General features: G+C 38.5%; 1 long non-coding RNA gene across 2 annotated transcripts; it reads right to left on the reverse strand.

Moving 5' to 3' along the window:
- Nucleotides 1-605: 605 nt before the first annotated feature.
- On the reverse strand, nt 606-27,228 carry LOC134542449 (uncharacterized). Of its 2 annotated transcripts, XR_010076800.1 has the most exons (4): nt 26,814-27,228; nt 6,984-13,074; nt 5,275-5,481; nt 606-4,067 (listed from the first exon to the last, which is right to left on the reverse strand). It is a non-coding gene; the product is annotated as an uncharacterized LOC134542449 (long non-coding RNA). The 2 variants fall into 2 exon arrangements; XR_010076799.1 differs by lacking the exon at nt 26,814-27,228 and having other exon boundaries at nt 6,984-14,880.
- Nucleotides 27,229-27,464: the final 236 nt, after the last annotated feature.

The following is a 27,464-nucleotide window of genomic DNA, read 5'->3' on the forward strand; positions in this document are numbered from 1 at the left end:
TAAGTCCACAATACCCAATTAAAGGCCACTTGACTATTAATTACCTGTAGTTTATTGTATTTTTTGAAGTGACTTTCAAAACCCTATTTTTGGAAAAAAAATATTGTAAAACTTTTTTTTGTAACAGCTTTATTTATGTTTAAGATATGAATAATCACAACAACACAGTCTGCAATAAAATGGAACGAAAAACACATCGTTGAGTTGTATTTTGGTCAGTATTCTGTTTTTGGAGCAATGATTGTACTTACTTGATGCTTTGTTTTAAAAGATACGTACTTGTATACTAAGTTACGTACAAACAATCTGTACACAAATGAATGTTTAGTGATATAAATATTCCAAGCAAAGAAGTGCAATATTTTGTTTTAATTTTATATGCTTTTGAGGATCATATACAAAAATATCTTAATATTAATTACATGTATTAAATTAGCGTCCGTTTCATTTTAAACGTAGGTTATTAACAAGATTTTTAATTGAAACTGTGTAATATTATAAATATCAAAAAGGAGCTGAGAAAAAAAAAATGGCTTGCGAACACTAGTCTCAGGAAATTGAGGCAAATTAAAAAAAATAGTACTTATTTTAAAATAATATGCAAATTAACTCTCTGCACTGTTTATTTCCAATGAACATACCCACAAAAAGAAAGCAGCTTTACAAATATATGCACAAGTAGAAAATTTGAATCACTAGTCTGCTAACAAAGCAGTATTTACATTTGTTTACAAACCTTTGATTTGTAATGTGCTCAGGAAAAGAATAAACATTTAAGATATGAAGGTGAAGGACACACAAGTAAAGGTGTGGATCCATACGTACAGAACCTTACAAATTAGAACATGTATTTCAATACCCATAATTTCAAATAAAAACACAGTTCTTCCAACATCTAAATCTTGCCATCAGATGGACCTACTGATTAAAAACATTTACAAAACTTATTTTAAAAATATGCTGATTGTACATCGAAATCAAAATTACAGTCTTGGTTGCCTGCGTTAAAGAAATTATGTTTAAACGGACAGGTTTTTTTTGTCAGTATGTATACATAAAATCTAATTTTCGTTGGCACATTCACGTTAACTTCACAGCGCCGTTATATTTAATCTCACACGCACACACACACACACACATATATATATATATATATATATGGCCACACGCACACAGACACAGACACACCAAAATCTGTATCAACATTAACTGTTAGTATGTGTCGTATATCAATATAAAATATAATTACACTAAAATAAATGCAGATCAATGTTTTATAAATTGTACATGGGTTCTTACAAATATGAAGAAATGAGCATCGGGAGCATGTGCAAATTGTAGTTTGTTGTCATACTGAGCAAATTTTTATTTTTAGGGTTACCTATTAGTACTTTCATAGTAATCACTAAAATTGTAATTGCCGGCAAGCATTGACAATATGTCTTTAAAAATGTTTTATTTAAATATGAGTTTTACTGGTATTGTGATGATCAGAACTGGTTATTGATTTATTCCTTCCGATTTTTAGCATTTTGTGCCTCTGTTATGTATGCTGGTTCCCTTATCGACATATTCTGCGAATGTCTTGGGTAAATGATTTCAGGAGGTAAGCAGTGGTTGAAGAAAGTGACAAGTTTAGTAAGCATTTTGTTTTTCCAGAACTCTTTGTCTCTCTGTATATTCAGAGTTACCATACCTTGCGGAGTCCACACAACAAAAAGGCAAATTTGTCTATGTGAAATATGTAGGAGACTTTGTACTTGATACATATAGTTATGGGATGATTTTAGTTGAAGAGTAACATTATTTATTTCTAAAAAATTAATCTTCTTTTCTTTAACAGCATCCATTGGTAGCATTTAGTTTAGCCGATGAGGGACACTTGACTTCAAGTATTTCGTCGTCGCCTATTAGGCCATCAGGTGATGCCCCTAAAAATGGAAACTCTTCGTCAACAATAAGGCCACATCGCCTTACCACAATTCCAGGATTTTCACTTTCAAATTGAGCAATTGCTACCGGTTCTTTTTCAGTGCCCCAGCATGTGCTTGAATTTCCTTTGAAGACCTGATGCCTTATTTCTTTAACAACGTCGGTACAAGACGTTGCTGCTTTCATTTTTCATATCCTCCCGAACATGGATGATGTCAACCGTTTACTACGTTCAACTTTTCATTCATGACAAGAGCTTTGCTCTCTTGTTCTTTTCTCTATGTTTTCTTTCTTTTTGGGTTTCATTGTCTGTAAACAAATTTCCTTGGCGTTCTCAAACTCAGGTTGAGTCATATCAGGTATGAGCACAGCAGCTTGTAGCCCATAATCGCTGTCTGCACTGCTTTATTTCGATTTTCTTTTTTCTTTCTGTTTGGGAAGCTCAAACAACGTATTTTTTGGTATCCTGCTCTATTTTTGCATCTGTCAATGAAATTCTTTGTGTGGATTCCAGGACTCTTCTTGAGAGCAGATTTGTGAATAACTCGGTACAACTCTCCGCTGGAATTCACAGATACTGCTGCTGCTTCACATCGTGTTTTGTAAGAATTGGCTAAGGCAAAATTTATACGTTTTCCTCCATTAAACTGTGCTACAACCGAATTGAAGTTTTCTGCTACATTGTTGTCGACATCCAAAATAAGACTAGTAGCGTTTTTTGCCACTCTCTGAATGTGTGTCATCAACTCTTGCATCAATCCTGTTCTTTTCATCTCATCTACCAGGTTTACTTCCCCATGTTTTGGTGACCCATCACAGAAGTATTTCCTTTCTCTGCACTTGGAATGATCCCCGAGAACATGATATGGACTATTTAGAATATCCTTTCTCAGTTCTTCAACAGACAAATGAGGATCATTCTCACTCTGTTTTTTTCTAAACTTAATGGCACAAATTACAGCTGCCCTTAATTGTACAATTCAACTTTGGAGAGCTGAACATAGCTCATTATTCAAAATTTTTGTGTTGCTACATGTATCTCGAACTTTGATTACATAGTTCCTACAAATGTGGTTGCGGCATTCTATTTTCCCTACTTGTCTCATTGGCCCATAAGGCATAGCATCAACTAATTTTGCGTGCACACTACTATCGCCATCTGCGATCAAACGACTGTAAATGATACCATACATGCTTAAGTTTTGGGAAAATCCTTCTACAATCACATCTTGCTCCATTGACGTGGATGTTCCTGATCAGTTCTTCACACATTTGTGTTCTGGAATAATACTTGTACCTTTAGCTGAAGAACGTTCACATACAGTGCATTATTTATTCCTTACACCGATGAACAAAATCTTTTTCTTCTTGAAGCCGACGATACAGCACAAGAAAAGAAAACACTAAAGTTATAGAATTAAGATACGAACTATATTAAATCACTATTTATATTGAGCTGTAAGTATTGTCTATAAACTTGTTACATGACTAAAGTAATATAATTACAACTTACCACAATTGCTAGTGAATTATATTTGCTTTTGTAAGATCGCTTAGACCAAGCTGCGTCTGCAACAACGGCTATCATTGGACGACCTTCCTCATCAATGTTGCCAGCTAGTATAGCGATCTCTGCTTCTTCTTGCGCCGCTTCATCCATAAGCTCCCACGCTTATTTCTGAATAGTATCAGAAATACGGTCATGGTTTGACTTCCAAGTATGTTGTGAAATACAGGGCATGTTTAATGCACCACATAACTCTTCGAATTGTTAGTAGCCTCCTCCAACAGATATTGTCCCTGACACTGCAGCTGCATTGACACTCATCATTCCTGTCTTTTCTTCAGTGCATTCAGTTCGTAAAGTTTTATTAATGCTACAAAATTTACATCTGAAAGTGGTGACACTACTGAACCCAAAACGTCGTTCACTGATTACATCCATGTCACTGAATGTACAATCAAATGGTTCGTGTCGGCTAATTGATTTTATTCTGTCAATAACATACTGAATATCAACTATTCTTCTACCTTCTAATTTGATATCTGTAGCTGTTGGTAAGTCGTGTTCTGTATTTTCACTCACGTAAGCATTGCATTGGGAGTCACTTAAATTTTGTTCTGCGTTTGAAGATCTGAAATAATTATACAGACAAATAAGTTATCAAAATAATAAGTTACTTGACTGCTATGCTAATTGGCATGAGTCTGCTTGCTTTCTGTAATTGGAGTCATTTTATAAGTTGAAGATTACAATCGCTATTAAATCACATCTACGATACTTTTTACGTAAATACACCACATTTCATAAGAAATGGTTTATTCCGTATCGTGTCATTTAATGTAAAAAAAAAACACAATCCCTCCAACAATTGCAACACTATGAGTGATTTAAGGCCTACATAAACATTAGGCAACATTTAATTATTTTTTTTTCAAAACAAATACTATTGGTTTATTGTTCCATAACCATTTGACAGAATTATGCCATTCATTAAGGCAAAAATTCAAACAAATTGCAAAGTAATTACTTTCCTTAACTGTATTAAAATTACTGTATCAATAATTTAGTGGGAAGATTATACGTAACAATTGTATGTAGGCGCCCCTATTTATGTGTGTGTGTGTGTGTGTGTGTGTGTGTGTGTGCGCGCGCGAGTGTGTGTGGATGTATGTGTAGTGAAATATCTTATCTTGAACATATATTTTTTGAGGCAAAATGGGCTTTACATCTCACAGACTGCGACCAGGAGGCCATAAGAACTGGTGACACAAAACTTAACACAATGATAGGAAATGAGTAGTGTTGTCATCACCTTTGCTAAAGAACCATCCTACAAAACATTCATTCACCTAGAGGAATTTGGAAACCAAAATCGAGATGGCCGGAGTCCGGGATCGAACCCAAGTCCTACCGAATGCAAGACTAACTTCTTATTGTCACGTCACCTTCGCCCGATATTTTCAAACTGTTACTAACCATAACAACCATAAAAAACTAATATAATAATGTTTGCATTACTATTACTTATGTTTCCATTGAATCAGTTTGTGTTGGAGTCCCCCTTACCGAATCCTTCTGACTCATTATGCAGCTATTGTGTCTGTTCATTGATTTTTGTATTGTGGTTGATGAACTCATATTTAGTGCATCAGCATCAAAATCCATTGGTGAGACGTTCTCAACCGTTGACTGAACACCACAGTTACATTCATCTTCTAAATACCTAGTAAAGTATATAACAAATGACAAACATATTTTTAAAATGCCTCAGATACCATGACTCCCACTTTTAGTGACCGGTTTAACTATCTGAACCTAAAAAAATACCAGACACTTACGTTTCATCATCTGATAAACAGTTGCCAGCATCTTTTTCGGGATTTCTTAAGAGACTGTCAACGTATGTCCGATAAGCCTCCCATGTATTGACTTCATCCTGTCTTGGACTGGAAGAAGTCTCTTTGCTTTCTGGAGAAAGTGGACTTAACTCTGCAATAGTGTACGTCATCTCTTGGCTTTCCCGTGATTCACCTTTTTTTCCATGTCTGGAAAAGGACCAAAAATACGTATTTAGTGACAGTTTGAATTCAATTACGTGCAGCTAGAGAACGACATTACTCATGCACTAGTGATGTGAATTTTACTTATAAGTGCTGAAGTACATTCACATTAGTGGAATGCTAATTCTTTTTCCTCTCTCGAACCTTCTGACATTGCAGTACGTCGTAACGCAGGGAAAGGCAGAATCAGCATAGTTTGGCTGCCTGACATAAGTTTAGGCTGCGATGATAAGACACATCCAGCTTAGGAGTCTTCGAGTGTGGCCCTGTTTTAACAGAGGCCCCAACTGCACTCTAACGTAGCTTAATTTATTAGTGTGTATGCTTATTTATTCCAGTGACGCTGCCGATCAAATTCACGAAAGACTGGAACTTTTGAATCAACTATCATAAATAATTAAATTACTATCGCATGTGTTGATTGATTAATTGGGTAACTGAGACAAATGATTTTCAAGTATTTATATAGCTGGAGTCCAACAGAGTAAAATTAGTAACTAAATTATACAATAACTATTTGCATGTCAAAGAAGTGAGTGTCAGGAAGTCTCAAACCTTAAATTTCTCATACAAATTTAATTTATTCCTGCCTAGTAATTTTTCAATATAATATCTTTCATTATTTGCTTTCAAAATTAAATTAATTTCCATGTACGTTTTATTTCTCTCATGATGTGGTATTTTGTTTTTGCTGTCTAGTTATTTTTCTAAGCCTTGTAAGATTACAGCTAATTCCGGTAAATGTGACACTTTTGTACTGAGGTGATATTTCTCTGGCCATAATTTCATGAACACTGCTACTTTCCCCTAGCCCTCACATTTGCTCATACAAATACTAATAAGCTAAAATATGTTGTGTTTACCGCCACTGTTGTGACACGAACATCAAACTCCGTAATATTACCGCTGTGAACTTTAACTACTTGGGTGATACATAATATATTCAGTACTTATACATTAAATAATGGTGCCATTGTTGACAAAACTATTTCTGTAATATTTGTACAAATCCACGTAACATCATAATTTACACTAAAGTTTGTGAATTTTACACTTACCATTTGAAAGTTATGACACAGCTTACTGAAAAACAAAGTTATGCTCATGAAAATTGTTTAGTAGGTTTATATGGAATGAATAATTATGCTAAGTTACACAAACTGCATTAATGAGATGGTTCTAGTGACTCCTTCAAAAATATGTACGAGTTTCGCTACATCAAATTCACAAAGCATTTGAAATTAAAAACTTAAGCAAGCTTTTTATTAATGATGTTTTTATCCTGATATACTTAGTGCTTGCTTAATTTAAAGTTTCGAAATAATTTGTCTGTTTAGCTACTCATACAGATCTATTTCAAGCGTATTTAGTATAGTTACAAATAAAACTAAATACTTTGTAAGTATAGTTGCTATAAATTTTAAATTTTAGATATAATGGAATATATTTAATTTTTGATTTCCACTGCATTAAATCATTGTGCTTACCGGTTTCTAGCAGAATCCAGAAGGGCAGCCGGAGCTTGTCTTTTCCTTCTCCTGGCACCGAGTAGCATTCGCTTCTTTTTCCCATAGCGCCAGCCTTTGCTTGTAGAAAACATAGTGCAACGAACTCAATTAACACACCAAAGCACATCAACACCCATACTTTAAACACTGGCTGGGGTTTCCTGCCTCTTTCACCAAAACCTGTTTCCCGCCAACTTCGTTGCCTTCCCGCACCCCCGCTGGGCCAACCCCTCCCCCTCGGTGGAGATTCCTGCCGAGCCCCCTCCCTTCTATCCCCTCCACTCTCAGACCTCAGTGTTGTCGCCTTCAGAAGCAGAAGCAGCACCGTCCGACCTTGCGTAGAAGTGAGGTTTGCCGGAATCATGGCTTAGCTTAGAGCAGGCCTCAAAAAACCCAAAGTGACAACTATGCAATTTTATTTGATATTTGTGTTGTCGAAGTATGTATCTATGTTCGTGTAGTCTCCAAAACCTAATAAATTTATAGGATATAGTTCAAAAATTGTGTTTTTTTTGCTAATGTTATGATGATTGAACTGTGAATTACTAAACTAAATTACAATTTTTACGAACACAGATGCCTATAGAAACATCAATACATCTTTCTTGTGAATTATTTTTTCGAAATTACCCTGACAACTTTTCTCATATAAGCAGGACATGCTTTACCATAGCCGTCAGTTTATTGTCTCTATTTCTTATTAGGACGGCCCCTTAAGCTGTGGAAATGGGCCTGCAGATTATAGGAGAGTGTATTGTGCAGCTGCATGCTGAAATATGTAAGAAAACTGTCAACACCATTTACTATTGTTTCTACAGAAGTTTTTTTTTTTTGTAATATAGATTATTTTTACATATTGTAATCATCTCATGTGCAATTTTATACATGTTTAAACATTAAAATGATAAAATAAGTGATCAAATTTATTAAATTAACAAATTTATAGATTTGAGTCATTATCTACCTTACCTATTTTGGTTTTGTAATATATAGATCTGGTGTTTGCCAATAGCACAATATTTGTGACTTGTTAGATTTATTTTAGGATACGTCAAAATTCTAAACCAACCATTTTCTGAGTGGGGTTTTTACATAGTACTATTTGTAACACATTTTGTGACAGCTAATATTTTGGTATCAATTTATAGCTTAGCCAACTACTAGTCACAATTATTGTTGGCTGATATTTCTTAATCTGCCTACTACTGGTGTAGTAACATTTTATTTAGTTGGTTTTTATTGTTTGTATGGAAAAAGCACTTCTGTTTGCTAAACTCAATTGTGGCCACTGGTTCACCTTGCCATACAACACTGAGTACCAGGGCAATCGAGAGATAGTAGGGCCTAAGGACAAAAATTTTTTATCAGTATGGTACAAGTCTTAACCTTACCTTTTCTTCTGTTTCGTCTTCTTTTTCAAATAACATGAGTGTCACTGTGAGCAGACCCCCTCCTTCCTCTTCCTCCTCCTCCTTCTCCTCCTCTTCTTCCTCCTCCTTCTCCTTCTCCTCTTCCTCTTCCTCATATTCCTATATTCTTCCTCCTCCTTCTTCTTCTTCTCCTCCTCCTTCTCCTCCTCCTCCTCTTCTTCCTCCGCCTTCTCCCTCCTCCTTCTCCCTCCTCCTCTTCTTTCTCCTCCTCCTTCTCCTCCTATTCTTCCTCATCTTCCTACTCTTCTTCCTCCTCCTTCTCCTCTTCCTCCTCTTCCTCCTCCTCCTCCTTTTCCTCCTCTTCCTCCTCTTCCTCCTCCTCCAGAAAAAAACCCTCTCTCTGCCCATCACAGAGCAATGAAAATTAGTTTAACTTGTTGACAAGAGGTTTAGTATAAAATCATCATCCAAATTGTATTTTATTATATTTATTAGTCTCATTTTTTTACATGTGCCAAAGTTTTAAGGTGCTAACAGCTTGGTCTTACATAACCACAATGGGGTAATTTATTTTATAAATAAAAAATAAAATTAAATAGAATAATCTCATGATAATTAATTTAAAAACAAACTTTCTAAGCACTTGGGAAATACAACAAATATAAACACGGGTGAATACTGTCTTAGAAGATGCTCTTTGCTTCCATGACATTTCGCCATTGATGCGCGAGACTACTAAATTAAGAAAGAAAAACCTACTTTTTTTGTTCAGTAAGGCTCATATATCCTGGTCTAATTTCTTACTGGAAAAAATGAATTAGTTATATATAAAAAAATTGCTAAGAACAAAAAAAAATATTTACAAAAAACATTTTTAAATTACAGTGAAGCATTAGAACTTAAAAATGTTGTAAGTTAATTGTATGTTTAAAACACATACTTACTTATGCATGGGAAAAATCACATCCACTATCAATTTCAAGGTAATTTCATATATATATATATATATATTTTTTTTAATACTTCAAAACAGATCTTTTGTAAGCAGAGTATGAAGTTTGTTGCTTTATTGTTGTTATAATTTTTATATAAATTATTTTTATGTAATGACAACATTGTGATTTTTCTGTAAGTTTCCTACTTCAACAGTTTAATCACGACCTCGGCTTAAGAACCAGAAAATCACAACAGTGTTAAGCAAGTAGCAAGAAAAGAAGACCAGTCATCTACTCTATGTACTATAACAATCAAAGAACGTGTTAAGTAGTTGTCATGATTACGCTGAACGAGTTTGATTGATACGAGTGAATTCAGTGGCACTAGCGGTAATAGCACTAGTGGTAATAGCTCCGAGCTCTGAACTGAGGGCAGAATACCTGTCTGTAGGCCACCAGGCACACCACAATTTAAAAAAATCTTGATGTCGACAGTTGTTTAGTTGTCAATCAAATTCACCCTGCATCTGATGTGATGCCTTATAGTTATAATTTTTTTACACACACACAAACACGTACACAAACCTATTTACAAGTTAGACAATAACATGGCTGTCTCCACATGAAAAGTTCTCGCTGAAGAACACAGTATAATACAAATATTTTAATAATAATAATTAAATGTTGATAACTAAGCAATCTTAGCCTACTAACACACCATCTTAAGTCGTAGTGTTACTCAAACGTTTGAGACAAAATGTCAGTTTCAGAGCCCTTAGCAACCCGTCTGTCTCCTGCAGTCACCAAGCCAGTACTGATGCTCTAAGCTGCCAACCTTACCTGCTCCCGTTCTAAGACTGTATGCTGACATTAATAGTTGAGCATCACATCAAAGTTACTCAAGACTAAGGCACACCTGTTAAAGGAATAATATTCACACAAACTTAAATACATAACATCTTACTTGCCAAAAACATGACATAATTGCTAAATTCCTAATAACTAAATACACTGAGTCAGGGCAGGTACTGTTTGCTTCTTTTGCTCGAACGAAACACGAGCTGGTCGGTGACATACCATAATAATAGTCTCGAAATATAATGAGGGCAATGAAGTTGCACCTCAATTGCCCCTTCCCAAAGGCCATTATGGAATTCGACCACCCTACCTACAACACACTTCACTGACCATCTCTCGTTGCACATCAAAGTACTGACCCTCTCCTTCATCCCAATCACCTCATAACCCAATTCACATTCGCTGTTTGTGGGTCGATGAGGACCTCAACATTCGGACCCTCTGGAAGCACTCGGTGATGAGGGATTTACGTGGCAAGGTTGAGCCAGACTTCACGCAGGTCGTCTATGCTAAGGTGTGTCATGCCTCCGGTTGTCTCCCTTATTTTCACAGCTCCAGAAGAATTACTACCTTCAGATCTGTCTGCAACAGAGAATCATGAGGAGTGTTATCAGGGTGAATGGGCCCATTATCTAGCACGCTGGTGCTGCATCTTGGGACCAGCGAGCATGAGACCCACGAAGTAGTCCTTTAGCCTCTCCGGTGGATGCCATTTGTGGCTTGGTCTCACCAATCCAGGGTTCAGAACCCTATTGATTTCCCCAACCCCTAGCTTTGGGTCTTAATTGTATTAGGGGCTGATCTTCCACCGTCAAATTACTTGGTTGCATCTCATCTCATTCAGTGGTAGCTCAGTGATTAATGCACTTCTACACAACAGTGACATGCAGGTGTGCTTCTCCTACATCTGGATCAGTGGGGGGGTTCCTCATTGTCTGTCCCACTGTGTCTTGTTTACAATTAATCAACACAAAATTATTTTTGTGAACTTTGGCAACACTGCACAATTAAGGAATAACAATTTTTCTGCACCTTGCTTTGTGCATGTGTGACTGACTCGCTACTTTGTAACTCATCCTTAGCCATCAGGAGCTGCATGCTGTGCCGGTAGCGTAAAGCACGCCATGCTGGCGGTGATGAGTAATGGTATCCAGGTATCCTGAGGAACTATTTCAGAGGCTCTGGTAGTGTCATGGGGCTATACCCGAGAACATCATGAGGGAAATGATTCTTGGTCGTAATTACTGACTTGATAACTCGTTGGGTGGAGGTCTTTGCAATGTACTCAAATCTCAGTACAGAGAACATGATGCACCCGATTCAAAACTGAGAAGTAAGCAGTTAGCATCATTGCTAACTAACATCCAGATGTTCGCAGCTGAAGCGTTTTTGACTATCAAGAGTGTATGCACTCGAGTAGCGAGGCCGACGGACCTCTCTTCTCTTTGCCTCCAATGTGACGCGTCACTAACGCACCCACACACACACATGGTTGCCGGTAAACAAAGGAGTTGGAAGGGGATGTCTCTCTCTGTCCCAATGTTACATAACACCAGGATGGAGACTTGCCACCTGCCAGTGGGTGGGAAAGGGTGGGAGTTTGGCAGTTAAGAAGGTCGCTGCGTGATCAGGTCATGTTATTGCATTGTGTAATCTTGTGTTGTTGTGATGGTATTACACTGTGCTGAGGTTGTGTTGTATGGCTCTCATTATGGCACCCAATTCCATGTGTCTCTTATTTCCACCGCGCTTAGGAGCAGCATGCCTTGATGCTGGTCATCAGACCCCAGCGAGATAGCAGCACGCTGCACCTGTCGTCTGGGGCACCGGGCAGTCTCCTAGCTCATGTCACGTATCGATCCTGTGTTCCAGAAAGTCCGGAACCAAAAATTCACGCCTTTGGACCTGGAAGGGAGGGATCGGAATAATATGGGTTATTTGGATATAAAGGAAACTAATAATGGAAAAGTGGAATTAGGGATCAAGTAATGAATTAAGGAAAAAGCTGTGTACCGCTAGGAAGTGGAAATTTTGAGGGATGGGTACTTAATGATATGGCAACAAAGGGCTTTCTGTGGCGGACACATGCATGAAATTGGAACAAGTCCAGAATGCTGGCACTCTGGAACACTTTACACAACACGGCACACAATTATCTGGCTGTAGGCCACTAAGCACGTCATAATTAATACAAGATTGCAGTTGTTTGTCACACAAATACATCCTGTGCCTGATGCAGTGGCCCATAGCTCTAAATATAAATTTACACTCAAATATATACATCTACATCGATGTCCACATGAACAAGTTCTCGCTGAATCATGGAATAAATTACAAATCTGTGTAACAACAACTGAACGAGCTCACTCACACACCATCAGGTGTCAAGGTTACTCAAGCGTTCGAGATGGCAAGCGAGTCGCGGACTCGGAGAGACGTGTCCTTCTCGTCTGGTCGCCAAGACCATACCGACTCCAAGGGATAACCCAATTAAGTTTTATTAATTACTAATATTTACAAAACTAATAAATAATTGTACTTAAAAAAATGTCTGATCACGAATCACACTTAAAAATGTTTATTCGCAAGTCACTCAATGTCTGTCAAGTACCACAGTTCGCACTCCTCTCTGGAGCTAAGCTCGACAGTGATTCACCCCTTACCTTGTGCCTGTCCTCAGACACACAGCCTGGCGCCACTCAGTCGCACTCTGACGGTCCCGTCCTTGTCGCGCCGCTCTCGAGGGAGGGTCTCTTACCCTCTTCGCCGATGTTGCACATACTTTATCTCGCAGAGCTCTCCAAACTCTTGGAACTCCTGCGGAGGCCGGCGTCGTCGCTTATATAACCGTGGCATCCTTCTCGAAGCGGCTGTGACATCTCCCGTCATTCCGGGCCAACTCGACGCCTGAAACACCCAGAACAGGAACACTTATTCACACCACTCCTCACGGTGGCCTCTGTAAACCCGGGATTCCCAGCCGCTAAAGGTGACAATAGCCCGTGGCGGGACGGTGCGCGGGCAGCAGAGGGGGGTGGGTAACGAGGACCTTTGTAATCCGACCAGGCACACGTGGCATGCCTTATGTCAATGGACAGCGCGTGACATCAGTGGCCATGCGGGGTCGCCAGCGAGTTCCGAACCTGGCGCACATTGCGGTCCTGTCTGCGTTCATAACAGCACTTACCTGTTGGGTTTTAAAATATTGTTTGCAGGGAGTCACTTTTTTTTTTTTAAGTCAATAGTCTACAATTGTACGTAGGCTGTGTTGACACTCAAGTTACAGCATGTTTAACTGCCTTGCAGGGTAATTGCTGATTTTTTGTTTGAATGCCTGAGGTGCAGTTTGGGGTGGCGTATGTTTCGCAGGGTTGACTGTCTTGCACGCGAAATACACTGGGCACGTAATACACCAACATATTGAAAGGGTGCTGTATCTGATATGAGACTGAGAAACTACTTAATTATGTTGCCTTGGAGATAACAGATTTGTTGTGAGGTTAATATCTTTTCACTTGTAGTTGTTTTATGATCACTTATCAGTACTTAATTACTTTATTTGATATTGATAGCTTTCTCCCATAAATTGTCTCTGTCTTTACTTTTATATTTTTAGGTGTTAAGTCTGACACTTTTTTTTTTAAAGTTTCATATCATTGTTATTTAATTTTTTTTTCTTTTAATAAATAACAGGTTAATGAATTTTTATGTGCCATTAGGTTGTTTGACTAGTTGTGTGTATGTATGTATTTCATAATTGTGAAATGTGGTAAGAAGTACTAAATTATTGGTATCAGTCATAAGGAAGACTGCCTATTGTGTATGTTTCTGTGAGATTATGTGTGCTGACTTTGGTCACAGGATATCTTCCTGTAAGATGTGTTGCTGGATGTGATAGCACAGTGATGGGCAGGATATAGGTATAGTTGACTTGTTTATATCCTCCGTCATATGGTATTATTATGTATTTTTATTTGAATGTGCCAATAAATCATCATTCTGCAAGGGTGTCTTTCTTTGTTCGTTAATACACTGGCATTTTTCCTGACAATTTTATTTGTAAGTGAAAAACATTTTTGGTATTTGTTTTCCATATCATTATACATAGAACCTTAATTTCTTCAACTAAGTGGTACCTGCCTTATCATTGTTAAGTCCAGAATTAACGTGGCTGTAAGAAAGTCAAACAGCATAAGAGTTATTCACAATATTAATGCAGTGTAGAATCCATTGTTTTGGTGCCTGAGCATGCACACTCACAACCAAGGTTGTCGGGTTTCCTCAGTACTCTGCTTCCAGATGCGTAAGAATCACAGTGTAACCATTTTAGTTAGGCTCATTCTCAGTGCCACAACAACCACCACCACATTTCTTACCAGTGAATAATTTGCCACATTTCTTGCCATGTGGAACTCTGGCGATTTTCAAGTTCACTGCCAAATCCCGGCATTAGTTGTAAACTGCAGTGCATGTACAAGTGCTTAGGCAGCAATAACTGTGAGTGCAATGAAAATTACCTCTTTTTTATTCCAGTACCCAGGGTGTGTTCTTACCGGGTCACTGCCACTGCCTTAGAAAGCTGACACATGGTTGCATAACTCCCTGGGGGTTGAACCCATTCTATCTCGTGCTCGTCGTGAGTTAGCGCACTGCTCATAACTCGTCTTGTGCTAGCTCCTTCAATCGCAGCAGCATTCTTTTTTTTAATCAACTTTTTTCAACACCACCTCATCCCACCCCCAACCCACCCACACCCCCTTCCCTCTTTAAATTCCTAAAAAATCTATCAAACTCTATCATATCCACCAACAAAAGGTAATAATTTGAAAGCAAAGAGTAAGTGAGCAAAGTGGTTTGTATCCCTCCCTCTTCCCCCCCTCTACATTGTCATTCCCGAAATGAAATTCTGTGTACGCTCCTGGTTATAAGTTCTACTTAATAAACACTAAATGAAGCTTCTTTTTTTTCTTGCAGAAACAAATTTTATTGCAATGTCAGTGTAAAAAAAGTGCATAGTTGATTAAAAATAGATATATTGGCAGAGTAGGTGACATAACGACAGAGGAAACTTTTGTGCAAATAAGTTCACTTTCATGATTACCACTTGAAAAAATTTTACTAAAACTTGTAAATTCCTCTGTTTAATTATTTAACAATCACATTATTAAACTTAATATAACTTTTTTTAGTCATTTAAAATTTAATACGTGTGTGAAAAATATTTGGATGTGATCAAATACAATGCCAGTACCACAAATCTTTAATATCTCCTATTATGTTTGTCAGATCCCTTAAGGACTCTGCCTACCCGGGCACACATACGGTGTGCAGAGCTTCAGGAAAATCAACGCGATTTGAAAACTATTCAAGATATCCAAGTAGAGTCTGCTTACGAAAATCATTTAAGAGTTTGTTGAGGGCCGAAAAGTACTTTTGATTTCGGAATAAGTTTTTAAACTGTATTTTTAGAAGAATTAAAATGGCTAAAACGCATGTTTTCAGAGTAATCTTTAAGTGTAAAACAACCAGTACAGATTCTTGAAAGCACTTAAGGGAATTGTATTACACCTTTATCTTGATTTCTCCACAACATAATGTTATGGTCACTGCTCAAATTTCAAAGCTATCCTGTGACTGCGAGAAGACTGCACGCCAGTTCAGAGCCTTGCGCTTAGAGGCTATACCGCGCTAGAAATACCAGTGAGCGTCGCTCTTATCATCCCACCTCACTAAACACTTACACCCCTGACAAGGCGGGCCCCTTAAGGCCCTGTCAAACTAAACTTTTGCATCCAACGCATTCCAATAAAGTAGTCCAATGCTAGAGAGATGAGTGAAAACATCACTAATGCCGGCATGTTTTACAATTTGGGTTGTTTGAGTTTACATCAAATATTTTCTACATAGGAGAGGTTCTAAAAAATGTTGTGATTTTTAATGGACTCATGCAATCTGAATCGTGCTCAGAAAAAATGGAACAGACTCGTGTTTCAATCTCACAAATTTATAAAAAGGTGTGACACATAGGAGAATTTAAAGGTGATAAAGGTTAAATAATTAAAATAATGTTTAAATGAGTTTCATAGGTTAAGTATGTTATCTAGAAAACTTTTAAAAATCACAGAAAACTTTTATAATTGTGTAATGAGTAACGTGATTTGAATTTACAATCTTTTACAAGTTGTCATGGGCCTGTTTCCTGGCAGTGCGGGAATGAGAAAGATGTCGCTCAGGGGCAGTGGATGATACTGAAGCCTGCCACCAGCTACATGGAAGCAGCCTCCACAGGGAGGCAGGATATGGATTGTTCGGTCCCTGTGGCCCACTGAGCACATGACCATGTCAGGAGAGACGATGGTGACTGGAAGCTGGTAGGTGCTGCTAGCTGGTCTTCGGGTCTGGTCCCATGGACACACTCCTACTTCAGCCAGGACACTCACATTCAAGTATCCAGGATAAATAAAAAGGAAAAAAAAACACAGGAAAACAGTACTCACGGTTCTGTTGTATGAGAAGATGTAAATTGTGGCATGCAGGCTAGGATCGCGCTTCCTACGATGACACACATGCATTTTAACTTGGCCCTTACCTCCAGTTCCTTAACAGAAAGAATTACGAACTAATGGTGTGAACAATCAGTAAAAACAGAAAAGAAACAAAGATGTCAGGAAGACAGTAGCCTGGGCTGCTGGTCTGGAGACATGGACTCAAGTACGCCACAGCGCGCACTAAATTACAATATTAATACGGCCAGTCTGTCTCAATAGCCTAGAAAAAAGACATAACAGACACCATAAACTCCATCCATCTTCTTTTTTACTGTTTTTAAAGAAAATAGGAAAAATAATAAAAACTGAAGTCTGACCTCAGCAGTGTTGCCAGCAGGTGCGTTCCGCAAGTGCCGTGTACTGCGGGTAGTATAGACAGTGCTGGGACCCAGACTTTAATTAACGGCCAAGTATGGGGTACAGTGTCAAAAACGTGTGTGCGTATAAAATGTGTGTTTACTTGTATATATAACTTAGGTACCTAATACATTTATTTTTTTCTTTTAGTGTACTAAAATATATCAAAATGAATGCTATACACAAACATGTGACTCTTAGACTGCAACCTTCAATTTGACAAATGAAGACTGCGAGATGTGTACCCGGTGGCATTGGGGTAACCTTGTTTCTTCTCGGTTTTTTTGTAATCCTATTAATATTGTATATTATACTCATTCAATGTCTCTATGCATTCCCATGTTCAGTTTGTAAGTTTTGTCACACTAAGATTTTCTAGAGGCATATGACCTCCAGTAACTACTGGTTTAATTCTGTGTGTCAAGTTATAGCCTATCAAAGTAAGATGGCACGTGTCACACGGCCTAGGGGACACGTTATTGTAACGCACTTAAGGTTTTGTTCTGACGCTCCATGTACCTGCATTCATGATGCGATTGCACTCTTGTAATATTGTAATTTGTAATGTGTGAATGTGGTTTTACATAGACCATACCAGGTTCATAAAATATTGTTCAAAATTCTTAATGATAAACCGTTTTGCTAATTATAGTCTTTGTACCTGCCACTTTTTTTATATCTTGTATGTCCCATGATCAAAAAAAATTGTAAATGTGTTTTGTTATGATAAACTGTTGCTCCAATTATATATGCAGATTTGCAGATTCAAACTTCTCTGTATCAAAGTAAAAAATTTTGGGTCCCTCTGTCGTGTTTGCCATCAAATACTTGTATTTCACTTTTTTAAATGTGCAGTGTTGTAGCCTACTAAGTTTCTTGAATACCCAGGATGCTTGAGAATGAAATAAAACACCATTGTTTCACAATAGTAAAAAGAAAGAACAAATTGTTAATCTTCGATGCCATGTTTGTTCCAACAATTTTTTTTTGCATATAAATCGTTCATTTTACAAAGTATATTCTAGGATAGTTTTACTACTATATAATCTCATTTGGCACACTACTCTAAATGTGTCTAAATACATACATCGATGTTAACTTTTATATATATATGTATATATGTATGCGTGAGAGCGCGCACACACACGGGTTCACAATTTTGACGACTTTCTAGTTCATTAGGTACAGCAAAAAAGTGAATGCGCATTGAACCATTGGAGAAGTTTGGAAAATGTATTCCAGGATAGTTTCTACTAAAAAAATTTACTTTGGCACTCCAGTACGATTTGATTAATACATCCCCAATATTCAAGATAGTTTATATATACAGGTCTATGTTGCCACATGTGGGTTCGCCATCTTAATGACATAGGCTCGTGACTATAGCAGTTCTGCGTGTAAGAGTATTGGACTTTCAACCTGTGAAATATCCATTGTGTAATGTGCCCTTATTTCATTGCATTTTATGTGCATACTAATATATCACCCTCAACGCGCCGAAAGAAGTATAACTTCTAAAGTGATGGCGATGATAATTCCGATCTAGAGGGAATGTCACAGGTTAGTTCAACTGTGATTCATTTACATGTGATGCTTTTGGTTCTCATCTTATTCTGCTATCCCTGAGAAATCAATAGTACTATCTTTTTAAACTAAATTCTAGTTAGGTTTTCAAAAGGTAAAAATATTTACTGCTTTCCATAAATTTAATACCTTCTCGTATGCTCATTATTTTTTAAAAGAATTCTATGTAAATTTTGTGTCTGAGTTTTATAATTTTATTTTCAACAAAAGAACACATGAATTTGCTCATTACCGAGGTTAGATGTTTACTCATCACTGGTGATTACTGAAAGATTCTCTCACTTTATTTTTAATTTTGAGTAAGTGTTGTAGCAAAATGGAACTAGCTTAGTCCAATAACAAACTTTAAGAGGTGACAAATATTAAAAAATATTTGAGGTTTTCTGCCCAAATTATTTGATAAAGACAATTGTAATTTTTTTTATATCAATGTATCTCAAACTTTGTTGGCAAATGTATTTGGAGATAATATTTGACAATGTGACAGAGCCTCAAATCAATGAGACCTCCAAGATTATAGTGGGTTGCTAAACACTTGGGGACCCTCTGGTGCTCGCTTTAAAATAAAGTTTCATTTTAAGGTTTCAATTTTTGGTGTTTTGCAAAACAAAATACTTAACTGTGACACGGGTCTGTCTCCTGCAGTATGCTGGTGTGTGGTGGACGTCTCTCGAGAGTGTTTAATGTTGTTTCTAAGCGCCAGCTCTCTCAGCAAGTGGGAGGTGAGTTGTAGGCCGTCCGGCCCATGTGGCTTACCAAGGGACGACACCCATGCTGGAGAAAACTGTAATACATCCTAGCTTGAACCCTCAGAATCACTTGTTGCAGGCATATGGAAATGCTCATAGCTAGGCTAGACACACACTGGACACTTGCTGGGACAGAATAACGGTCAGGGTTAACCAGTACTCATACACCATGTTGAAGTCACGTCCAGTTTTAATGCAACGTCCACATGTACTCACAAGTACAACTACACAGTACTCCACACATTCCTCAGTAAAACATAAATTTGTATATTTACGATGGTACTTGCTCGCAGCCCGGAACATGCTGGCCAGCACGAGTCTGTGCGGGATGTTACTAGAAACACCAGAGTTGGCCGGTCCCATATAATGTTGCTTGTTGGTGTGCCTAACAAAAAGAGGAGTAACTCAGAAAGTGCACTGCAAGATCTCGATGTAGCCCCAGTTATAACAACAGACAAAAGTTTTAAGAAGAATTTGGATGACTGGATTCAAATATCAGTTGATGCAAGATATAGTTTGGGAGCTCCATGAGACAGCATCTGACCTCGCCGGTGTGTTACGCTGCTGAACTACCAGACTGCTCGCAAGGACGACAAACGCACCCCTTCCGCTCCGCTAGACGGGAAGTAGCTTCAACAATTACACTTATTTAGATATTAGATGCTGGTAGTCTGTTTCTAGATTGCAGTCAAAGTTATATTATTGATATACAACACTTGTGGCAGCTGTATTTTAACAGTGGTTGATGACACATAGCCCAGGGCTGTATATGTCACATGCCTTCCCACCCCATTGGCCAAGCCCTGCTCAAGACTGGGTAGCAGGATCGGGGTGCCCCCTTACACGGAGGCCGTAGCCTATACATCTGTCTGCATGCTACATCCAGTTGTTGCTCCTGTGTACTGAAGAGGCTAGGGGCTGGGAACATGTTGAACATGTATAGTCTCACCTGTAGTGTCAAGCACACATCGTCCTCTGGATCATTTGTCACATCTGGTTGATGCATTCCTGTGTCTCCCATGGTGTTGTGGGAGTACCTGTCAGGCAAGTAACCACATCCTGAACTGGATCGGGCTTCTTGGGCTGGGAGTCACGCCTAACATGTTTTGTATGGTGTGCGGTGTCACGGGCGGTTCCTCTCCTCCGAGTTGTCGCTCCTTCAGTGCTAGTTCCTCCGGAATCACCGTGAATTAGATGTATCTATGAATTTTACGCTGCCCTTGGCCAACCATCCGAACTATGTACATGCTGCGATTCAGCTTATGCCGTATGACATGTAGTCCCATCCATAGTGGGCCCAGCACTATGCAGTAGTTTCGCTATGCATTAATGATGAGGGAGGGGGGGGGGGGGGGGGTTGTTCGCACGAACACATGCTCACCAGCAGGTGGCCAGGTTGTTTGAGGCATAATTTGTTGTTCAAACTACTGCTGGTCGCAGGCAGAAGCCATCTCTGCATCGCACCTTCTCCACTTTTCTTCCAGATCCGTCACACCATGCACCATCCACTCGACAGGCAGGTTGTGACTTTGGGCCAACTGTGCCAGGGTCATGCCGATGGCTGCATTTATCTGTCTGGAGATGCAAAAGAAGGCTTCGGCTAGCTTTTCTTCCCTTTTTGTGTTATTATTTTGGAGTATGAGATGCATTTGGACCTTCAGTTTGTCATCTGCAAGGCTGTCCCATGGGTGAACTTAGGAAAGTTTTTGCCCGATGAGTTCTCAATGAGAGTTCCTGGTCACGTGTCGAGAGACGGAAATTACGAAATGAAGAACAAAAGATACAGAAAGACGTTTTAATGCAGAAAATACACTTTACATGGTCCTACTGCAGCATTCAAACCTGTTGTGTTTCGGTGCTGGAGCATGGCCCTGCATACTTATAGAACATTAGTGTTACAGTTAGGAATCGGGCCTCAAAATTAGCAGTTTTAAGTGTCGCAGAGTGGAGGTCCGCGAGAGATGGTATGTGATTACAGATTAATTGAAACAAGTTTGTAACATAGTACACGAGCACTTTTACAGGGGAAAGCACTTTAGAATGACAAAATACACACCACTTAACATACAAAATGCTAGAAGAGCATTTGGACCGAGTCCCAAAGAAGGTGCACGGGCAACGGATGTCTGCTACGTTCGTTTAAATATGGATTAATACGGTGACGATGATGAATAGGATACGAAGCGTATCGATGGTTAAGCATGGTCGAAGGCCCCACATTCGCATTCCTCACGTGGTGATGCAGCCTACAGCAAAAGTTCCACGAAATAATTAATTGAATTACATTATGTTAGGAAAGCGTCTTCACGTTTCGTCGTGGACGGCCTAGTGCAGGCGAAAGTCAACGGTTCACAAATACAGCTTCCTGCACTGGGTCGTCGACTACTAGAGTAGTGAAACTAAAATACGCGAATATGCAGTTGCGAAAGAAAAGGTATATTTAAAGCTGCACCGAGGTGAGGCCGGCCATGCGGCCGATGAAAGGGGATTAGGATGCACGTACAATATTGCAACTCAGACGAACAAAGTGGTACCTCGTGTCACGCACGCAGACGCAAAATGCCACTGACAGCCGGCCAAGCGATGACTGACGTGCATCCTGAAGCTGCTGCGCAGGATGTAGCATTTCCCGCGCGAAGCACGCAAAGCGCGGAAACTTTTAGGACCGAGTTTTGTGGCCTAATTGCACACTGAATAAACTTTGATTACTTTATAATACACGTGATAAGATTATTATTAATAATTAATAATTTAAAATAATATAACAAAGTTTGGGAGCTACATGTAGCGTATTGATATCCACCTAGCACGCCGGAGAAACGCATGGACACAGGCGCATAGGCGAATATCTATATATCGACCTCGGGGTCGTTGTTCTCGCTGTTTAGCGTTGCACCAGACTGCTCCGTGGTGCAGCTTTGTAACAGCTTGTTTGAGAAACAATAGCATAAGCATGTTTCATAGTCTCTGAACGTATATTAAGTTAACGAATAAGACACTATTTGCTAAGACAAATGCAGACATGTCTCAAGCAATTGCTTGTTCAGGTCGCAGTGTAGAAAATGGCTGATTCTCGTGACCGTCGTATTTTTAAACTCATATAAATCCTGTATGAAGTGCTGAAACAATTTTATTTTAAATGAGGTTAGTGTTTGTTTGTGTCTGAAGGTTATATTTTCAAATTCCAAACAAACTCGTTCATTTACAATGGAGTGGAAGACAAACAGTTTAATGTACGGTGATAATGTAAATATCTCCATCAGAAAAATTAAACCTACTGTCGTGACGCACAAAATCCATTTTAAAACTGTACAACTACTAAAGGTCTCAATGCTTGTGGCGCCAGATTAATATGTGCAGCAACTAGCTTAACTGTTGTTGCTATTTATTATACTTGTCTTGTATTGACACATAGATTTATATATATGCATTTATGCTTGTGTGTAGGGATACAGTTGATAATAGGTATATTATAATATTTACAAAACACAATGGTAATTTTAATCATTTATTAATGGAAGAATTATCTCAGGTTTTTAGCAAAAGGAAAAATATTATTTCTTTCAAAATTTTAATAATTTTTGGCACTGCAGAACACATATTGACGCCACTCTCGCTGCCTGTTTAAGTTTTTTGAGTAATTGAGGAGTGTTTGTGGGAAACGGTATAAGTGCCAAATAGTAAGTTTCTCAGGAAATGAAAAAAAACGTGTCAAAAGTAATTTTATATACCAAATGCTGCAGTACATATATTTTCGGGATTATTCCTGTGACAAAAACTATTACAAAAAAATTTAAACATGTTAAGCAAATGACAAATGAAAAAACAAGCGAAAGTTTTTTTTATAATAATTGTCAAAATTCTGTAGTTTATGTATTTCCAAGATCATTCCTGTGGAAAATAATAACGGAAAAAAAATTAATCACGTTACAATATTATGATGCCTACATTATTATGGTGTATTCTCACTTTTTGAAAGAAAAAAAAAGCATATGATTTACTGTAAAAAGTGTCATATCACTGACAGATTTTTCTGTAAAAGGAATGGCACTTCACATCCATAAAATCGAGCATTGATAGAAGGTCTTTCTTTTTTTCAGCACTTATGTGATTTGATGGCTTGCATCCAGGAAGTTTCTTCAAAGTTTTCACTTGTTGCAGGTTATGCGACTTCTTGAATACCGAACACTCACTCCATTCTTCAAGTTCATTGAAGCTTTTCTTGACCAGAATATAAGTGTGGTTGTCAACACAAACTCTTATCCAAGATAGTTTAGGCAGCTGGAGTTTGGTTGTATTGAGAAACCGATCCACAACCATGTCAAAATCAAAAAAGTCCTCTTCTTTCATAGCGAGGACTGTGAAGGGATTGGTAACCCTAGCAGACCTGACAACTTCTTGCACTTCTTCAGGAACCATGGGTGTACATTTTCTTTTTCGTTTTTCTATCACCCCAAAATCCCTATCACAAGGCATATAGCTGTGGCCTGAAACGAGGTATTTGATATCTATTGATTTAAAATATCCTTTTGCAACTAGGTATAAAACAGCCATAAGTAACATCCTGTTCTTATTCTGAGCGACGCAGTTATCGTACCATAGCTCTATTTTATTCTTTGCTGTGATTTCACCTTTCAACACTTTAAAAAAACATGATGCAATTTCGTTGCCTCCACGACCTGCTATTGCCTCGTGCCACATACACATGTAACTTTTATTGTTATCACCTAAGTGTACACAAAGGTTGTAGTTAGAAAGCTGCCTCGAGTAAAACATGTTACTATGCGTAAGAGTGGGACAGAAAATAACCTGCTGGAGGTCCATTGATAAGCAGCATACATCACTTGCAGGGAGCTGTGATTCATTCATGCACTTAGTTAGCAACCCAAGGGCCTTCTGGGCCTTCTTTTGGTGCACGGTCAGCTGTGTTCGTATGGAGAATTGTCCAGTTTGTGTTTCATTGGCCTTGATTTTAGATTGCAGCATATCACATACTCTGCACGTGTCCGTTTTTGGCAATCCAAAATATAGATTTGGGAAATATTTGCGAAATACGGGCTGGTAAAATCTATATTCTACTTTGGATTCAGGGTGTGTATCTTTGAATGCAATATGCATTCTGTGAAAATTTAAGTCACTACTCAGATATTCCCTACCACTTTTTTTTCCTTCCATAGTGGCTTTCTTGGCGTGGAAATGATTGTATGTGTTCCTGCACAAGATTCCAGTCTTCATCTGTGTACTTTTGTTTGTGTTTGTGTGATGACGGTCTTTTACCTCTGCTATCGGAATATGCTACATGACCTAGCTTTTTTTTATCGTTGAGTGTCTGAAGTCTTCGGTTGGTGAGAGAGAAAATGTCTTTAAATGTTTTAGCACATACCTGCACAAGGCCTGTTTTCGTGGGAACAGTGTATGTCATGGTGCACTGCCGCTTGCTATCAGCCGGATCTTTATATTTTCCGTGTCGCCTTCGTTGAACGGGAATGACATCTATATGGTTCATCAGATACGTGCCTTGTTTTTCATCGGAGAGCTTGTACATTTCTAGGAATAAAAATTCCTTCCATTCCTTCGTCAGTTCACGGCATTTGTATTTACACTTGCAGCTTGCCTAAAACGAAACAACAATAGTTTGTTTTCTCACATGAAAACTTAGGTTTACAAACATTTTGAAATAAAATCAAGTTTGCCACAATCATGTTTTACATTTTGAACAACTTCTGAAAATGCATGTTGGTTTATGATTGCTAGTGTTGTAGACAGAAACATGTTTAGAGCATGTAATTTTAGGTTATGAATGCAATACATACCTCAGCTGCAGCTGGCATCTTTGCAGGTTTTTCCTTTTCTTTTGAAGTTGTGTAAGGCTTCCCATGGGTCCTCAATTCTTTATTTTCCGCCACTTTCTTTCTAACAGACTTTAATACCGAACTGTTATCCATTTCTTACAAGCATGCATCCAAACATGCCATGAAACGAAACACAATATGGCTACTTACATCAGATGGCACTTGTATCATTCTCCATGACAACAGCTGTGGAGCTACACCACGCGCATTCTATCGACGCTTGTTTGAACTGAATATGTATGATTAGCACTTATACATCTTCCTATGGTATTAGTAACAGGACATACAATTATTTCAATGATAAACCTCAAAATGTTACTTTTTGGCACTTATACCGTTTCCCACAAACACTCCTCAATTATAAATCTGAAAATGATCTCAGGGGGCAAAAACGGGGTTTCGGCCCCGTGGCTGCAGGCAGGAGGGCGTCGCGGTTTGAAAACTACCCGGGCTGTTTAGGCCACCCAGGACGCCTTGGAAATAAACAGTAAACTGATTGAAAAGACACTGCACTTTATTAAGACCATTACACCTGCTTGTCCAACGCTTGGCCGCGTCTGTTGTCTGAACGTCGCTGCACGAGTGATTCTATATGTTGACGATGCGCGCGAACAGGATTATCGCGGAGCTGATAGACTGCAACGATTTATGCAGGGAATGACATTCAAATGTAACACAGCACTATAATTAAATGTTCGTAAAGGTATTTGCAATCTAACCTACTACAAGATGCGAATGCTTCGAAATGTACGTAAGCCCGGCTAGATGAGAACATACATGAGACACAGTTACTTATTATAGTTCCACAAAGTTATTACTCGGTTAGATTGCAAGACGTAAATTACACAGTCAAATAAGCTAAATTGTAAACACGTAGATTAGAGAGTTAGTACATGACACACGAGGCTTGCTAGGAGCTCTTGACGAATAATGATTCGCTGGCTTCAAAGCCTGGAAACTGCGTATGACTCGAGTCCGCTGTCCGAATGCTCAGGATGTGAAAATTATGTAGTACCGTCAGTTGGGGTAATATTGGCCCTTTGAGGGTAGTGATGGGTCGTTCGTTAACGATTCGTTCAAAAAGAACGAATCTTTGAGAGAACGAAATCTTGCGATTCGTTCGCGATGTAAAGAACCGGCTCTTTGAGAGCCGGTACCTTGAAAGATTCGGTAGAACGAAAATGCGGAGAGAACGAGAGAACCAACCGGCTCTTTGAGAGCCGGTACCTTGAAAGATTCGGAAGAACGAAAACGCGGAGAGAACGAGAGAACGAGATGAGAGAACCGGCCACGCGCCCGGTCTGATTCGTTCGTGAAATGATTCATGACGTCAGGAGTCTGAAGAATTAGTAATCACAGCGTGAGCATGTTCATAAGAGCAAACGATAACTGATCAAATAAAATAGGGTAACATGAAAAGTATCTATACCTGAAAATGTCAACTGTTAAGTAGTGGTTTAAAATTGCGTTTTCACATTCACATACACAAATTTGGGGGGGGGAAAAAACATGAATTAAAAATAACAGGGAAAGTAACTACAAATGTTCACACTTACCATTTAGGTGTTAATTAATGTACCTACTTCATTTTTCTCTCTTCATACTGAATCGCAGTAGTAGTATTCAATTTTTGTCTTTTTTTTTCTAAATGTGTTGGTCTACATGTAAACACTTTACTCTCTCTAGAGTGTAAATAGCCTGTATATTAATATTTGTAACTTAAAAAGTAATACAATATAAATAATCTTGTTTCATATACGCAACTGTGATTCACTGGCTACGAAAAGCAATGTTCAAGTACTAGCTATAATAGTGCGATTACAAATTAAAGTTAAGAAAGATCACTTTCGTACCTAACATTCTTAGATTTAATGCTCCCGTATTATATAGAATCACTGCATGAAGCATTTGCAGCGATCAACAGTCAATAATTTTATAACAGTCAGTATACAACTAGACGTTTGAAATTTCATTTACCCATGCAGAGTAGATAAAGATAACCACCCACGCGATCCAGCCTCCTCTTGTTATCGGGTCACGCGATAACGAGGGGAGGCTGGAAGCAAACACGTAGCCAATACTCTAAAGGATGAACGAGTTACGACACCTGATAAAAGAGCCAGATCCTATTCACAGAAAAGAACGAAATGACCGAGATGAACGAATCGTTCTGAACGAATCTTTCACGGAACTGATCCGAAAGTACC

This window comes from Bacillus rossius, assembly GCF_032445375.1.
Source record: "Bacillus rossius redtenbacheri isolate Brsri chromosome 4 unlocalized genomic scaffold, Brsri_v3 Brsri_v3_scf4_2, whole genome shotgun sequence".
Lineage (NCBI taxonomy): Eukaryota > Metazoa > Arthropoda > Insecta > Phasmatodea > Bacillidae > Bacillus > Bacillus rossius.